The sequence below is a fragment of the Pongo abelii genome, chromosome 13 (assembly GCF_028885655.2).
Source record: "Pongo abelii isolate AG06213 chromosome 13, NHGRI_mPonAbe1-v2.0_pri, whole genome shotgun sequence".
NCBI classification, from domain to species: Eukaryota; Metazoa; Chordata; class Mammalia; order Primates; family Hominidae; genus Pongo; species Pongo abelii.
In genome coordinates this window covers 120,898,808-120,913,046 of record NC_071998.2, presented here as the reverse complement: position 1 = coordinate 120,913,046, position 14,239 = coordinate 120,898,808, and the positions used below count along the sequence as shown (strand labels likewise).

General features: G+C 51.2%; 1 long non-coding RNA gene across 2 annotated transcripts; it reads right to left on the bottom strand.

Annotated features, from left to right (window-relative positions):
* Positions 1-8,925: 8,925 nt before the first annotated feature.
* On the bottom strand, positions 8,926-13,591 carry LOC129048102 (uncharacterized). Of its 2 annotated transcripts, none has more exons than XR_008510155.2 (3): positions 13,084-13,591; positions 10,848-10,969; positions 8,926-9,106 (listed from the first exon to the last, which is right to left on the bottom strand). It is a non-coding gene; the product is annotated as an uncharacterized LOC129048102 (long non-coding RNA). The 2 variants fall into 2 exon arrangements; XR_008510156.2 differs by having other exon boundaries at positions 10,896-10,969; positions 13,084-13,447.
* Positions 13,592-14,239: the final 648 nt, after the last annotated feature.

Here is a 14,239-nt window from a genome sequence, read left to right as displayed (position 1 = left end):
GTTCATCTTCTATAAACCCCGGCAAGTTTATTCATCACGTGACTTGCAAGATATATGCTCAGCCCCAGGGCACTTCAAACAGCATCCCCTTCCCGCAGCCAGACCCTGCACTCAGCCATTCTCCAGTCCTTTCTCTCCCTCCGTAAATGCTCCCCTCCTAACACCACCACCCTTTTATCCTCAACACCCCTCTTAGAGTCACCCCTGCACTCCTGCACCGATATCATTGATTACTCCCTTATCACGTTCCATCATTTAACCAACGCACCTATAAAGGGAGCTCCAGGCTGGTTTCTAGACAGCAGTGTGTCCAGAGTTCCTCCTTTCTCAGCAGGGTGTGCTATCATGGAAGGATACCGTGATGACACCCTGTCCTCCCTCCCTGAAGAGTCATAGAAGCCTCTCCCTTACCAGCAGGCACATCCTCCCAGCAGGTAGAGCTAATAGCCATAACCAGGGCCCTAACCCTAGTAGCAGGAAAACAGGTCAATATTTACGCTGACTCCAAATATGCATAGAACATCATTCATTCCAATGCCCAAATTTGGAGTGAACGCGGTTTCCTCACCACAAAGTGAACCCCCATTGTTAATGGAAAGCTCATTCACCATTTGTTACAGGCTGCCTTGCTCCCAAAAAGTGGCAATAATTCACTGCAGGGAACACCAATCAAATGAGGGTCATATTTCCTTAGGAAATCGCAAGGCTGACAAATGAGCCGGAATGACCTCAGCAAATCAAGAAATTCCCCAATATCTTTTTTTTTTTTTTTTTTTTTTGAGATGGAGTCTTGCTCTGTCCTCTGTCGCCCAGGCTGGAGTGCAGTGGGGCAATCTTGGCTCACTGCAACCTCTGCCTTCCGGGTTCAAGCGATTCTCCTGCCTCAGCCTCCCAAGTAGCTGGGACTACAGGCGCCCACCACCACGCCAGCTAATTTTTTGTATTTTTAGCTAGAGACATGGTTTCACCATGTTAGCTAGGATGGTCTCAATCTCCTGACCTCAGGTGATTTGCCTGCCTCAGCTTCCCAAAGTGCTGGGATTACAGGTGCGAGCCACTGCACCTGGCCAATATCTTTTTCCTTTAACCCGGGACAACCCTCTCTTTTACCCCCTTCAACAAATGCAATAATTGGCTGCTGCTGGGGCACATTTCTTTTCTTTTTTTTTTTTTTTGAGATGGAGTCTCGCTCTTGTCGCCCAGGTTGGAGTGCAGTGGCATGATCTCAGCTCACTGCAGCCTCCGCCTCCGCGTTCAAGCAATTCTCCTGCCTCAGCCTCCTGAGTAGCTGGGATTGCAGGTGCCCACCACCACGCCCGGCTGTTTTGTACTTTTAGTAGAGATGGGGTTTTGCCATATTGGGCAGGTTGGTCTCGAACTCCTGACCTCAGGTGATCCACCCACCTCAGCCTCCCAAAGTGCTGGGATTATAGGCGTGAGCCACTGCGGCTGGGACACGTTTTTAAGCTCCCTAGTGGTTCATCAATAATAAGCTGGTCCTCCCAGAAGCAGACAGGAACGCCACCCTCCAGGACATTCATGACAATTTCATGCCAGCCAGTTCTCTATCCAACAATTCCTGGACACCCACATCTACATGACCCCAGAAATAAAAGCATGGCTTAAACCATTTCTCAACAATGCCCCGTATGTCAGAGGGTCTCCTCCCAATCAAATTTAAAACCCCCTCTTTTCCAACCCATCAAACCCAAGGACATCTGCCAGGACAAGATTGGCAGGTTAACTTCACCTATATGCCCCCTGTAAGGAGGCTCCAATTTCTCCTTGTTTTAGTAAATACCTTTTCAGGACGTGTTGAGGCTTTCCCTGCCACCAATAAAAGAGGCTCTACTGTGGCCGCCAAACTACTTTCTGTGTGTATGTGTGTGTGTGTGTGTATATACACACACACACACACATATACACACACACACACACACACACACACATATATATTTGAGACCAAGTTTCACTCTTGTTGCCCAGGTTGGAGTGCAATGGCGCAATCTCAGCTCACTGCAACCTCTGCCTCCCGGGTTCAAGCGATTCTCCTGCCTCAGCCTCCTGAGTAGCTGGGATTACAGGTGTCCACCACCACACCCAAATAATTTTTTATATTTTTAGTAGAGACGGGGTTTCACCACATTGGCCATGCTGGTCTCAAACTCCTGACCTCAGGTGATCCACCCACCTTGGCCTCCCAAAGTGCTGGGATTACAGGCATGAGCCACCAGGCCTGGCCTCCCCAAATCTTATAAAAGCCCTTCATATTACCTGGAAATTCCATATTCCTTACTGACCTCCATCTTCTGGGAAGGTAGAAAGGATGAATGGCATTCTAAAAAATACTCTCACAAAGTTCTCCTTACAAACCCACAAAGACTGGACCACCTTATTGCCCCTCGCCCTTCTCAAAATTAGGGCTCTCCCTCGCAAACCCCTAATGATTAGTGCATTTAGTTCATGCACAGGAGACCTCTTGCCCCTTTTACGCCATCTCAAAAAACCCCTTCACTCCCCGATTCCCTTGTTACTCCGCTCCTACAGGCAGTCCGCAGTTTCCTTTGGAAATGTGTGAACTGCACCTTACCCCAACCACTCCCAAGCACAGATGACCCCTCTCTCCATCAGGGAGACTAGGTTCTCCAAACCCCAAGAGAAACCCTCGGCAACCCTCTTAAGCCCAAGCGGGATGGCCCTTATTAGATTATTCTGGCTACCCCACAGCCACTAAACTCAAAGGAATTCCTAATTGGTTCCACCCCTCATCCCTCAAAAAAACCATCCAGCCCCCCACCAACTCAAGAGTAAAACCCTCTCAACCTTTTCCTGTGTTTCCACGGGGCCTACATCTGTCTGCCTAACCAGGATTCCCAAAGAAGAAACTTCCACCTAAACCTCTCTATTAAAAGCCCATCACCTGGGCGCGGTGGCTCATGCCTGTGATCCCAACACTTTGGGAGGCCAAGACAGGTGGATCACGAGATCAGGAGTTTGAGACCAGCCTGACCAACATGGTAAAACCCCATCTCTACTAAAAATACAAAACTTAGCCGGTCGTGGTGGTCCGCGGCTCTAATCCCAGCTACTCAGGAGACTGCGGTAGGAGAATTGCTTGAATCCGGGAGATGGAGGTTGCAGTGAGCCAAGATCGTGCCACTGCACTCCAGCCTGGTGACAGAGAGAGACTGTGTCTCAAAAATAAAAATAAAAATAAATAAAAGCCTATCAATCTTCTATGTTGCTCTCTCCCCATAATTTTCGCCTCTTCCTCACACTCCTTAGCTCAGATGTTACCTGGTCCCCTCACGAGGAGCCTCTAGTTTCCCCTAATCAAACCTTTAACCTTCTGTGGGACTTATGGCTTCAAGGTACCTCCTAGGATTTCTCCCCCACCCAAATAACTTTCTTTTCCTTCTGCATGATGTTCCCTCTCCCCTAAGTTTACCTTTCCTCACTACAATGGGATCCACAGCCCGCATCAAGTCACTCCTCATCGCTAAGCATCTGGAACTTTCTTTGAATCTCACTCAGTCCCTGCTGTGGCAAGCTAATCCTTCCTATGCCCGTAATTGTTGGATGTGCCTATCACTCTCCTTGTTGTCGGGATATACAGCCCGATCGGCGCTTCTCCCTACAACGTTAACTCAAAAAACGTTCCTGACTTATAAACTCCAAAAGCAGTCTTCCTTCTTTGAAAGGGCAGACACTCTACTTGGCAATTACCCTACCCAATTTGCTAACCAAGCCAGTAAACTGTTCCAAACATATTATAACTCTCTAACAAAATATGCCCACGGCCAGGCTCTGTGGCTCATGCCTGTAATCCCAACACTTTGGGAGGCCGAGGCGGGCAGATGGTTTGAGGTCGGGAGTTCAGGAGCAGCCTGACCAACATGGTGAAACCCGGCTAAACAAAATTTAGCCGGGCGTGGTGGCACACACCTGTAATCCCAGCTACTCGGGGAGCTGAGGCAGGAGAATTGCTTGAACCTGGGAGGCAGAGGTTGCAGTGAGCCGAGATGGCAACACTGCACTCCAGCCTGGGCAACAGAGCGAGACCCTGTCTCAAAAACAAAACAAAACACAAACTATGCCCCCCCGCCCCCTCTATTGAAGGACCACTTACTCTTCATATCCCTCTCCTTCAATGGGCTCCACTCTGTTTTTCAGCCACACAGGGCATGTCCCCCGTAGGATCCCTCACTCCAGGAGAATGTAACAAAACCATTTCTATCCAGCACCCTACAGACCATCAAACTAACCAGGTTGAATATCAAGTGTCACCAGAAGCCAGTGGGTTGCTCCTCCAACAGGTTCGCTTTACAGCCACCCCCCACAGTCACGGCTACCTCCTTTAATTGCTCTGTCCCCAACACACATCTCTATCCGTGGCTATCCATAATTGGTGCTGCTTCAGATCGCGTCAAATGTTCAAAGGTTGACTCCCAACACATCTTCACCATCATCAGAGCCTCCTTGCATCTACACTGTCTGTTTGGAGCCAGGAACCCACCACAAACAACCAAAGGCCGTTAATCCACCTTTTTTCCCTTCATATCTCTACCTGCATTTCCGAAGCAGGCTTGTTTTCCTGTGTGGCACCAACACTTACCTCTGCCTCCCAACCAATTGGACAGGCACCTGTACTCTGGCCCCCCTTTCTCCAGGCTTTGGAATAATTGCCCCTAACCCATCCCTGCCAGTGCCTTCCATTCAGCATGTCAAACAGACAAGGGCAATCCAAATCATTGCCTTATTGGCTGTTCTGGGCATCAGCTCAGGCATCGGTTTAAGAGCTGGGGGATTAGCCACTTCAGTCTCAAATTTTAAGGCTCTCTCCACAGACCTACAAGAATCCTCAGAAGATATAGCCAAGGGCCTTGTAAGAATTCAAGACCACCTAGACTCCCTAGCCGGAGTAGTCCTCCAAAACCGGAGAGGACTCGACCTTCTTACAACAGAGAAGGGAGGTCTCTGCCTCTCTCTAGGGGAAGAATGCTGCTTCTATCTCAACCAGCCAGGCTTGGTAAGGGATGCTGTCCAAAACTTAAGGAAAGAGCTCAAAGAATGAGGGAGCGACAAGAAAACCAAATCAGTTCCTGGTTAAATGTTCCTTACCAACAGGATCACTGCCATCTCACAAGCTGCCCCCCAATAACACCTGAAGACGGTGCTACTCCTCCAGTCAATCCAAAACCAGCAATCTCACGGCCCCCTTTCAGCAGGAAGTAGCCAGAAAAAGCACGCCAGCCCATCTCCCTATCTAACCATAGAGTCTGGATTGATAGGACAAGAGTGCTGCCATCTTAAAGAGACTCCACCATCTTTTTTTTTTTTTTTTTTTGAGACTGAGTTTCACTCTTGTTGCCCAGGCTAGAGTGCAATGGTGCAATCTCTGCTCACCTCAACCTCCGCCTCCTGGGTTCAAGTGATTCTCCTGTCTCAGCCTCCCGAGTAGCTGGGATTACAGGCAAGTGCCACCATGCCCGGCTAATTTTGTATTTTTAGTAGAGACGGGATTTCTCCATGTTGGTCAGGCTGGTCTTGAACTCCCGACCTCAGGTGATCCGCCTGCCTTGGTCTCCCACAGTGCTGGGATTACAGGCGTGAGCCACTGCGCCCAGCCTCCACCATCTTAAAGTATCAAATTTCCATGTCTCAGAACTGTCTGCAAATGTCAGCCCCGCCCATAGCTTCAACAGAGCATAGGCCCTAACTGCAACAGAGCCTGACAAAGTCCCCATTCGTCATAACTACCCAGCCCTTCCCCAACTCCTTCCCAATAGGATCTTCTCTCAAAGCACGCTTCCCCCACCGGGCCCTTTAAAAAGCCTCGGGCTGTAAGAGTAGCTTGCTCCTGACCAGAGCCCTTCTCAGGTTTACTCTCAATAAATCCATCTCCACTGTAGAGCTGTCTTCTCCCCTCTTCTTTCCTTCATCTTTTTTTTTTTTCTTTTAAGACGGAGTTTCACTCTTGTTGCCCAGGCTGGACTCACTGCAACCTCTGCCTCCCAGGTTCAAGAGATTCTCCTGCTTCAGCCTCCCTAGTAGCTGGGATTATAGGTGTCTGCCACCACACCCAGCTAATTTTTTGTATTTAGTAGAGATGGGGTTTCACCATGTTGGCCAAGCTGGTCTCGAACTCTTGACAAGTGATCCACCCGCCTTGGCCTCCCCGTGTGCTGGGATTACAGGCGTGAGCCACTGCGCCCGGCCACTTTCCTTAATCTTTCTATCCCAACAAGATCAAACCTGGAACTCCATTCCACCTGGGAGGTGAGAGGCCCAGGTGCCGTCCGTTTGTCCAGCGTGAACGAGGGCTCAGTACGTTTAACATAACAGCAAATTGGCCTCAGGTCTCAAGGTGGGGTTCAATGTCAGCTCTCAGGAGCTGGTGTTCTGATGCGCACACAGCACATATAACTGGGCTGTACGCACACATACAAATCTGGGGCTAAACCTGCAGCCCTGGAAGGGGCCTTGTGCCTCCCTAGGAAGGCAGACAGTGTGGGGAGGAGGGAAGAGGGGGGCAGGAGTTAGTCCTGGGGCAGGGAGGGCCGCCCCTGGGTGGGTGGAACCAGATGTGAGCTTCATCCGCCTCCTCTCCTGCCAGCTCTAGCTCTTCTGGAGATCTGGGAGCTCAGCGTTCTCACCTCTGCCTCCCTGGGGGATTCTATCTGCAGCTCCTACCACCAACTCCCACTCCCCCACTCCTACCCAACTCCACTGCCAGGTTCAGCAGGCAGAGAGGAGAGGGGAGGCCGGATGGGGGACTCCCCCTGGGGGCAGCAGACGGGAGACCTGACCCACCTGGGCCCGGCTTCTCAGCCGGTTTTCTCATCTTTCCTGGAGGGCTGGACTAACTCTCCTCCTTCCTTCCTGAGCACCTACTATGTACTGGCCCTGTGCTAATGCTGTGGATACCTCTGTGGACAGGATAGGCTCACTGTACAGTGAAACAGACATGAATCAAAGAGACACACAAATGTGTGCTGTGATGGCGAGACTACAGGCAGCTCAGTGTAAAGGCCCTAAACCAGCCACAGACATCAGGGAAGGCTTCTGGGAGAAAGTGACATGGTTGAGTTGAAAGCAAAGGTTAGGGCTAAGGAGAGTGAGTAGAGGGAGGGGAAGAGTAGGTGGCAGTGGGAACTGTGAGCTGGCTTGTATGAGGGGAGACAGAAGAAGGGCTTGCTGTTGAGGGAAGGGCAGGTCAATGTGGCAGAGGCAAAGTGGTGGCAGAGGGTCTGCTAGGGCCCTGGTTAAGGTCTTGCAGGACCTGGGCGCCAGTAGAATCCAGACCACAGTGTCCCCATCCCCCAGTTGAGGAAACTCATAGGATGGGACCCAAAGAAGCAGGAGGGCCCGAACTCGGTGGCTCACGCCTGTAATCCCAGTACTTTGCGAGGCCAAGGTGGACGGATCACCTGAGGTCAGGAGTTCTAGACCAGCCTGGCCAACATGGCAAAAACCTGTCTCTACTAAAAATACAAAAATTAGCTGGGCATGGTGGTGTACACCTATAGTCCCAGCTACTCAGGAGGCTGAGACAGAAGAATCACTTGAACCCAGGAGGCGGAGGTTGCAGTGAGCCGAGATTGTGCCACTGCACTCCAGCCTGGGAGGTAAAGTGAGACTCTGTCCCCTCCCCTCCACCACCAAAAAAAAAAAAAAAAAAAAAAAAAAAAAAAAAAAAAAAGCAGGAGGGCTTAGTTGGGGTTAGAAGAAAATCTCAACCTGGATTTCAGACCCCACCTTGAATGGACTGGCCAGAGACAGGAACAAAAACTGGAAGCTAGGCTCTGAAAAGGCCTGGTGGATGGGGCTGGCCCCAAGGTGGATGGGGAGTAGAAAGGGCCTGTGATCCACTTCCCTAGAATATCCTTTCTTCCCACTATCTTAGTAGAACTCCTATGCAACCTTCAGGACCCAATCTAAATGCTCCCTCTGCTGTAAAGACCTAACAGACCCTCCCAGGCTTTACCCCATCTCTGATTTCATTCACATTTCACCTGTGTCTTCTAAAACAGTAATCTTTCTTTATTCCTTCTTTTCCCCTTCTTCCCTCCCCTCCCCTCCCTCCTTCCCTTCTTTCCCTCTTCTCACTCTTTCTTCTCTTTCTTTCTCTCCTTCCTTGCTATGTCACCAGGCTGGAGTATAGTGGCACAATCATAGCTCACTGCAACCTCTGCCTCCCAGGCTCAAGAGATCCTCCCACCTCCGCCTCCTGAGCAGCTGGATTACAGGCCTGTGCCACCACACCTGGCTAATTTTTGTATATTTTGTAGAGACAGGGTTTTGTCATGTTGCCCAGGCTGGTCTTGAACTCCTAGGCCCAAGCTATCTGCCTGCCTAGGCCTCCCAAAGTGCTGGGATTACAGGTGTGAGCCACCACACCCCACCCAAAACCGTGATCTCTCGTTGAACATCTACTATGTGTCAGGAACTTGCTGAGCACTTTGCCTCAGAGAGGGGAAGGGGAGTGGCTTGCCCAGGTCCCACACTGGTGGAGAGGCAGGGCCAGGCCAGGGGCCCAGGACCCCCGACTCTTGAGGCCTGTGCTCTGAATCACAGAGCTGAGCGGCCTCCTTCTGTGCTCTTTCATTCCCTTTGCAGGGACACTCTTCCCTGCTCTTCCCAGTTAGATGGTAGCTAGCTGCCTTCTTCTCCAAGAGTCCTCCCAGGGTCGGTCCATGCCTCCTCCACTCCCCACCACGTTCTAGCTCTTTTCATCTAGCCCATCGTTCATGGCTCTTTTCATAACCACCACGACTTCCTTCTTTGTTTACATGATTATCATCTCTCCCCCCAACTAGACTGTGATTCCCAGAGGGCAGGGGCTGTGCATGTTACCCACTGCTGTGCCTGTGTTAAAGAGGATTTGGTTGTGCTTCCAATAGGGCAGACTTCAAATAACACCGGTTTAAACAATCAAGGGTTTATTTCTTGCTCAAGTAAATCTAAGCAGTCCAGGGCTGGTAGGGGCTTCATGGCCCCTGGGGGCTCCAGCTCCTATTGCTTTGTTGCTCTGCTATTCTCAACACACGGCTTCGACCTCACAGTGCACAACAGCTGCTCCTGCTCCAGACTCCATGCTCACATTCTGGTCAGCAGAAAGGAGAAAGAAAGGAGAAAAAGGAGAAGGCATTGCCCCTGTCCTTTAAAGAAAACTCCCAGGAAGTGGTCCAAACCACTTCTCCTGGCATCTCATTGGCCAGAACTTGATCACATGGTCACATCTAGCAGCAAGGGATGCTGGGAAATGTAGTTTTAGGCCAGGTGGCCATACACCCAGCTAAGGATGGGGTGGGCTATTCTTATGGAAGAGGAGAGAAGAGACCCAGCAGCCTATGTCACAGTCCCCATCTCCTGGCTCATAATAATAATAGTAGTAGTAATAATAATAATAGCTGATATATATTTAGTACTTTACTTTGTAGTAACTCATTTAATCCTTGCAATAACACTCAAGGTGGGGAAATGGAGGAACGGTATTGGTTAAATCACCTACCCAAGGCCACCCAGCTGGTAAATAGCAGAGCTAGGATTTCAATCTAGGGCCACCTGGTTCCAGAGCTGACACTTCTTAACTTCTCCACTGTCCCTGTTTAATCACTATAGAGTGGATGACTCAACCTACTGAATTTGCTCTTGTCTGTATGGGCCCCTTAAAGGGGCTGGGCACACAACAATGTAGGTTCCTCGCCCTGCCCCTTGGGCTGGCTCAGGGCCTGAGCTGTGGCCTCCAGGGCTGAGCCTGGCCTGATCCAAGAGGACTTAGAGAGGCCAGCTCCTTGGGGGCGGGGGTTTTGCTCCTGAGAGGGGAAGGAAGGGCAGGGACATCTATGATGGAGGGTTCCAGAGAACCAGTGGGGAGAAGGGACATGGAGGCAACCTCTGACCTCCTTCCAAAACTGAAACTGAGTCAGTGTGAAACGAGGACCTTTCCAGGGCAGAGCAGAGCCTGGGGTGGCCCTGCCAAGACTCCTGGGGTGCCCTGATCTTAGTGGAGGTGAAGGGATGGAACTCCTGGGGTGCCCTGATCTTAGTGGAGGTGAAGGGATGGAACTCCTGGGGTTCCCTGATCATAGTGGAGGTGAAGGGATGGAACTCCTGGGGTGCCCTGATCTTAGTGGAGGTGAAGGGATGGACAGGCTATTGTGGGGTCCCAGAGAAGCCCAGGGATGTAGCCTGCCCAGCGTGTCTCTAGCTCTCTCCCTTGGGCAGTGGCTGCTTCCTCCTGGGGACATTTTCCTACTCAATCTGGGTTTCGTGCAGAAAGAGGAGGTCACAGGGACTCTGGAAAGACCTGGCTTCCAATCTGTGGTACTGTCCTCTAGGGATAGAGACCTCAGACAATCAGAGGGTACCACTCTCTCCTCCACCCAGCCCTGCCTTGGGCACCAGGTTATCCACCTGTCAGGCCCCTGCAGGCTTCCCCGCTGTGCCTGGGAAGCCCAAGGCTCCTGGTTGTTGTCCACATAGCCAAGGTCCCCAGTGCCTTTCTCTGCAGTGGGTGGTTGTGACCTTTTCTGTGCTGTGGGCCGCTGTGGCATCTGGTGACACCTTCATGCCCTGTCTTCTTTGCACATGCATAACAAATACGTAGGATTACACAGGAAACCAAGTCACTGGAAATATGGCTATCAAGATATTTTTAAAAACCACATTTAAAAACCACATTTGTGGCAAGGTGTGGTGGCTCACGCCTGTAATCCCAGCACTTTGGGAGGCTGAGGCGGCCGGATCACCTGAGGTCAGGAGTTCTAGACCAGCCTGGCCAACATGGTGAAACCCCGTCTCTACTAAAAATACAAAAATTAGCGGAGCGTGGTGGCATGAACCTGTAATCCCAGCTATTCTGGAGGCAGAGGCAGGAGAATCGCTTGAACCTGAGAGGAGGTGACTGCAGTGAGCCGAGATCGCACCACTGCACTCCAGCCTGGGTGACAGAGTGAGACTCCATCTAAAAAAGAAAAGAAAAGAAAAAATAAATCACATTTATGATGTGATAATAAATGTGCCTCTTTACTAAGTATTAACAAGATGTGGCGGCGGGTCTGTAACGGAGTGATGAGCGAGATTTTGAGAAATCTGCACCAGCTTTGATGTGATCGGAAGACAGCTGTGATTTCTGTTGGTAATGGTGCCACAGGTACTGCTGACTTCTGGCTTTGCTGGGTATGATCATCATGGAAGGAAATACTACACTGTAGTTGGATGTTAGAGAAAATGGAGATGGGATTTTTTTTTTCTCCATCCAAGTTCATGAATGTCCTGAGTTCTACTCATGGCATACCCCAGGTGAGGGACCTCTGTTCTGCTCCCATAATTGGGGTGCAGACACTATGCCCAGCAAGCAGGGAGTTCTGGGGTTGCAGAGAAGGGAGGTTGGGGAGGGGTTGGGGAAGAGCCGATCGCTAAGGGGGAGGAGTTCTGGACTGCAGAATCGTGTGACCCCAGCAACTGAAGAATTATGGAAATTGAGGGAGAGGGAGAAATTAACTAGCTTGCTGATTTCCCCAGCCTGGGTTCCTGGGCTGTAGAGTCCCTAACAGCAGAGGGAGGTGAGAAAGAGGGCAGATAGGGAGTGCATCAGCTGCAACTAGATGCAGCTGGGGAGAGTGTGTTGGTCACCTCTTGCTGGATCGTGCTATGGTAATGAACAACCTCCATGTCTCAGTGCCTTGGAACCACAAAGATCTTTTTGCTTGTGTTGAGTGTCAGCTGAGCTGCAAGTGAGCAGCAGCTCTCCTTCGCATCCCCTTCTCTCCAGGACCCAGGCAGGGCCATGGCTGTCTTTATGGTACCATGGAAGCCCCATGAAGGCCCATGTCTGCTTAGCACAAGGTTTGTCCCTGGCATCCCTGCCTCTTCTAAATATGCAGGACATGCTCAACATGTTGCACTGACCCACAGGACCCAGGAGGGAGGCTTTGAGGGTATCCCCATCTTCCTAACAGACCCCTGAGGCTCAGAGAGGGAGCAAGAGTCCTTCTGCACTGCCCAGCAGAGCAGGTACAGGGCAGGGCAGGGCTTCCCTGCTCCAAGCTCCCTGGACATGCCCTTGGTCCCAGGCCCTGGAGTCCCCTCCCCTTCCCCCCAGAAGGGAGGTCCAGAGCCTAGTGCCGCCCAACTAATCAGCTCCTAGGACCATTCCCCAAACCAGGAGGTACCGATCCCTAGGAGAATCTGCAGAATCTGTAGGGACTTAGGGGTCCCCATCAGAGCAAGCTTCAGCTCTCCCTTAGGCCAGCTCTTACTTCTGGCAAAGGAGCAGGACCACAGGCCTGGAACAACAGAGCCCAGCACCCTTAGGAGCATCTTTATTTATTTATTTATTTATTTATTTATTTATTTATTTATTTATTTTTGAGATCAGGTCTCACACTGTTTCCCAGGCTGGAGTGCAGTGGAGCAGTCATGGCTGACTGCAGCTTTAACCTCCCAGCCTCAAGGCCTCAAGTGATCTTCTCGCTTCAAAATAGTTGGGGACTACAGGTGTGTGCCACCACATCCAGCTAATTTTTTTATTTTTTGTAGAGATGGGGTTTGCCCATCACTGTCCAAGCTGGTTTCAAACTCCTGGGCTCAAGCGGTTCTCTTGTCTTGGTCTCCCAAAGGGCTCGGATCACAGGCATGAGCCACCATGCCCAGCCATTTTTTTTTTCTTTGAGCCTCAGGAACATCTTGATGCCTTCCCAGGAAACCTGGACAGGGTCTCCCTATTCTCTGGGCAGCAGTGATAGGCCCCATCCTTGTCCTGGGCAATGGAGGGCCATGGAGGAGGGAGTCTTCACATTCAGGCTGGGGAGGATGGCCCCTTTTTAGCCACAAAAGTGGATCCTTATAACAGAGAGGTAGGAAGGTCAGAGCGAGAGAGAGGAGCCAGAAGATGCTACATGCCTGGCTTTGAAGGAGGATGAGGCCACAAGCCAAGGAACGCAGGTAGCCTCTAGAAGCTGGAAGTGCAAGGAAATGGATTTCCCTAGGGCCTCTGGAAGCAACACGGCCCCACTGACATCTTGACTCTTACTCCAGACTGTAAGAGAGTAAATCTGTGTTGTTTAAGCCACTGACCTTGTGATCAGTTGTTATTACAGCAAGAGGAAATGGATGCAGGGTGTTGCTCCAGCTCTTCTCCCAGTTCCCAGCCAGCTCTGATGTTCCAGAAAGAAAATAGATGCTCTGTGTGGCCCTGCTTTGTAAATGATTAAAGGGCTGAGGGGCGGTGGGGGGAGCTTCTTAAGGCCACCAGGTCACATGGAGCCCATGGCTGGGACTTTCCATCTGTGGTTTCTCCAGGAAATGAAACCCGCCTGTTTGCTGGGTGTGGCCTACAGGGCAAGCAGGAGGCTCAGGGTTCCAAATGAAAGGGAAAAATGTCCTTAGAAAGTAGCGTTGCTGGGTTTCTCTGGGTCAGGCTGTCTCTGCCACTGTCCCTCTTCACCAGGAGGTCTCAGAGCCCAGCGGTGACAAGCTCAGGATGGACTCCAGTTGTCCTGGGTGCCAATTCTCAGTTCTGCTGAGTTGTCCTTTGTGTGACTTGGCCAAGTCCCTCCACCTCTCCCAACCTCAGCTTCCTCCTCTGTAAAATGGAGATAATAGGATGAGCTTACCTGGAGGACCCAATGGGATGCCATGTTTGTGAAGAGCTCAGCTCAGGGCTGGGTGCTCAGGTGCACCCCTGTGGGTGTCTGGGTGTGCAGGTATGCATGTATGCAGGTGTGCTTGTATACAGGTATGTGTGTACAGGTACAGGTTGCAGGCATGTGTGTACAAGAAGGCACATGAGGTATGCGTGTGCAGGTATATCTGCAGCCCAGATGAGCATTCTGAAATTCACCTTTGCCATGTTACTCCCCTGCTCAGAGCCCCCCATTGCTCCAGGGAGAAGTTGAAATCTTCACCATGGCCAATACGACCCTGCCTGGCCCGGCACCTGCCAGCCTCTCGGCCTCATCTCCCCAACTCCCCAGTTTGTACCATGTGACCTAGGCCTGCCATCCTCCTATCCATTCCTTAAGCGGGCCATGTTTCATGGCAGTCCAGGCCTTCACCCATGCCATTCCTTCTGGAACACTTGTCCTCAGTCCTCCTTCCTGACTAGCTCCTACTCAGTCTTTGAGTCTATCACCTCTTCCAGGTAGCCTCCCCTGGCTGCTACCCCACCTGAGTGATTGCCCCTCCCCTTTGACCCCATGGCATCACCATCCCCTATTTGCTCCCCAGTCTC